Genomic DNA, 3,748 nt, shown 5'->3' with positions numbered 1-3,748 from the left:
AAAGGCCTTTCTGTAGAAGAGTTAATGGAAAGTTTGAAGACCTTCAAAATGGGTAGAACTCCAGGGTTGGATGGTCTACCCATTGAGTTTTACAGGGCCTTTTGGGATATTTTAGCATTGGATCTCTTAACCATTTTTAAAGAATTTGAGTTTTGGTGCTGCTGGAAACTGCTGGACAGCTTTAAGACAGTTCTGATCTTACTATTCAAAAAGAATGATCGCACAGACCTGGCAAATTGGCGACCGATAACTTTATTGAATTGTGATCTTAAACTGCTTTCCAAGTGTTTAACGCTTCGATTAAACTCTGTCCTGAGTGAAGTCATTCATCCAGATCAAGCTTGTGGTGTGGCAGGGAAGAGGATCACGGACAGCCTGATACTGATTAGCGTACCATAGGTTATGCGAGAGAGAGGAATATTGGATTAGCGGTCTTAAACTTGGATTTTGAGAAAGCTTACGATCGTGTCTCTCATGAGTATATGTTTAGAGTACTACAAAAGATGGGGCTTTCAACCAGGTTCCTCACTTGGGTAAGGTTATTATATAAGGGTATAGGAAGTAGAATAATGATTAATGGAAGCATGTCAAATGTGGTTAATGTGAATTGCGGTGTTCGCCAAGGCTGTCCGTTATCCCCACTCCTTTTTGTTTGCTGCATAGAACCACTGGCACAAGCCTTAAGAATGGAGAATGGGATTGAAGGCATTAAAATCCCTGGGAGTGGGGCCCAAGAGGTGAGAACTGTACTATACATGGACGATGTAAATGTTTTTTGTACAGATTATAAGGGAGTCAGAAATAGCTTGGAGGTGACAACCCAGTTTTGCGGAGCATCAGTGGCCAAGCTGAATAAAAACAAATGTGTGCTGATGCAATATGGAAACTGGAGTGAAGAGGAAAATGTGGGAATCGCAATTCGTGGAGATGAAATAAAGATCTTGGGAATAAACTTTGACAGAAATGGGATGGGGAGTAGGAATTGGGAGAGGGTGATAGGGAAAGTCAAAAGCAAGATCGGTCTGTGGAGTTTATGGGGAATTAACAATGGAAGGCAAGGTTTTAGTTGTCAAGACTGTAATTTTACCATTACTGTTGTTTGTCAGTGCTGTTTTTATGCCATCAAGGTCTGTTTTATTGGTTTTGAAGAGGGCTATTTTTTATTTTTTCTGGAGGTCGAAATGGGAGAGAGTAAAGAGGGTGGTTGTAGGAAAAAAAAGGTGGAAATGGGTGGGAAAAGGCATGCCTGAACTGTTCACTTTCCTAATGTACAAATATGTATCATTACATTTGTCTTTAGCAGTAGGGAACAGGGGGAAAGTATCCTTTGTCTCGGTTTTTGTGTGGTTTTTATTTAAGGACACTGAAAGTTTTAGAGATCCCTTTAACAGCACCTGTTGCTATTAACCTCCCATATTCATATTTTATCATAAAGAAATTTAAGGGAATGGAATTTGGAAAATGAGGCACTGGATGTGTTGACAAGTGCAAGAAGGTTGGAACTTGTTGTGCAGGGTAGAGGTGCAGTATGTCAAATTCGTGGCCTCGTGGCTGGGGATCCCAGCCATGTTTGGAAAAGGGTTGGCCACACGGTTTTGTTGAACAGACACAGAGACATGTGCTGGTTGATTGCACATGAAGTTTTACCAACAAGATTGCACATGAAGTTTTACCAACAGCTGGATAAGGTGCTTTCTGGCTTGCGGTATAAGTGACCCCCAGGTAGTGCTCTATGGATATGGACTTGAGAAGCTATCGAAATTGGAAGAAAGCAAAGCCTGGCAGGTCATCTGTTGCCTAAGGGAAGCTTTATGGAAGACTAGATCTACATTGGTGTATAGAATGAAAAAAACTCTGCCTCTGTCAGTGATACAGAAGGCTGTGTCTTATTTGAGAGACTACATTTTGATCCACCGGAGAAGATTTGGGGAGAAAGAGACTGAGAGGGTCTGGAAGTTGACATTATGGCCCAAGCATGTTGCAATCAAATGGTGATGGATCACAAGTCATGTTTCAGCAGATCATGTTGGAAACTTTTTTTTTGTGATGCTTCTTACCTTGCACAAAAACTGTCTAGTGTTTTTATTCTTTGCTTTTGTATCTTATTTAATTTTATGTAGAACTTAATAGTGTAAATTGGTATTGCTTGTGTATGAATAAAAACCTTAAAATTTAATTTCCTTTTGAGCAGAAGCTGGGTTTTCTTCCTCTAGTTAAAGTTATTGGAGTTGTGGTTACTGTGCTAGACCGTCGGGAATAGCGCTATTATTTTATTTTTTTTTGTCAAGCAGTCTGCTGTATACTGTATGTGAAATAAAGATAAGAGTGCTTTCTTGATACTTCAGAAGAGTATATATAATTCATGAGCTGTTTTTAAAAAAATGAACTGGAAGAAAAGCAATAGGGCTGGAGTTTATAGACTGTGATGCAAATATGAGAGTAGGAGAGGAGGGGACTAGTTCAGGAGCACAACCGTCCCTCTCCTGCCTATTCTCCCACCAGGGTCTGTTGTACCCCAATGTGAAATTCACTATTTTGGAGTTCAGCTTCTGATCACTCAGCTGAGAAGCCCTGGAATTATGGGGAAAATACAGAAGATCCCAACCAGACTAGAGGGACAGTTTTTATTCCCAAGGGATGCCTTGTTTTACAACAGCAGGTAACATTCTGCTGCTCCAGGCTTCTTCCACTGGGAACAAGTGCGGTCAGGAGCTCATGAACAGTAACTGGCTGTGATTTCCACAAGGGGGGCTGGAGGAAGTTAGATGTAAAATGTCCAGTCTTGTCAAGGACAATAAAACTCATTAGATCTGATTGACCAGTTAAAATGAATTGTTCTGCTTTCTGCACAGAAGCCAGTGGTCTCTTCTCAATGTGTGGGTGAGTCGGTCAGTGACACAACAGCTAGGCAGAACTGCCATTCTTGTGTGATCTATTTCATCTCTCCTAGACTGCTCTGTCAATGACAGTGAGAGGTTTATCTTGTCTCTTGTTCAGCCAGAATGTGACAAATAGTGACCCCAATGGAGGAAACTTGAGCTTTTGTAGGTAATTACTCCACTTGACAATGTTACAGGTGTTGGGAGGGGGGGACCCCCAGTGATCCCACAATCTCACATAGACAATGGCCAGTCTACACAAACCTCCAGTCAACACAGCCCTGACCCCTGTTATGTCACCCAGGTCTTCACTGTGGGACAATGATAATTTAGGAAAATTGTAAGGAATGTATTCCAAAGCAGTCAATGGAAGTATGGAATTAAAATAGTCACGTCTTGATAAATAGAGTATATTATCTATTTATTACACCTTTACATTGTGACAAAAATGAATTTCAAGTCCAATTATGAGCACACGCAGCACATTAAAGATGGGTCTCTGCACTGTAAAGGGATCTCAGTTCACTTATAAAAACTTTAGCTAATAAACCTGAAATGTCATTTTTTTTTACTGCTTGTTCTTTAAGGTACTAACTCATTGACATTATGTAGATTAAAATAAGACTATTCACAAAGAAAAAGCATTTATCACAATTGTATCATGCCAAATAAACTCTAGTATTCAAGAGCATTTAAGAAAAGGAAACAAAACCATCTTTTGAGGATGCCAGATAGAAATGTAAACACACACTCACACGTGGGGCCAATTTTACCAGAAATCAATTAACCCACCAATGATCTTGGACTGATGTCTGAAAACCAGAGCAAACAGTACAATATTAAGGTACTACAGCTATTAGTAGAACAGA

This window comes from Lepisosteus platostomus, chromosome 5, assembly GCF_059453375.1.
Source record: "Lepisosteus platostomus isolate fLepPlt1 chromosome 5, fLepPlt1.hap1, whole genome shotgun sequence".
Classification (NCBI taxonomy): Eukaryota; Metazoa; Chordata; class Actinopteri; order Semionotiformes; family Lepisosteidae; genus Lepisosteus; species Lepisosteus platostomus.
This window is presented reverse-complemented; position numbering follows the sequence as displayed.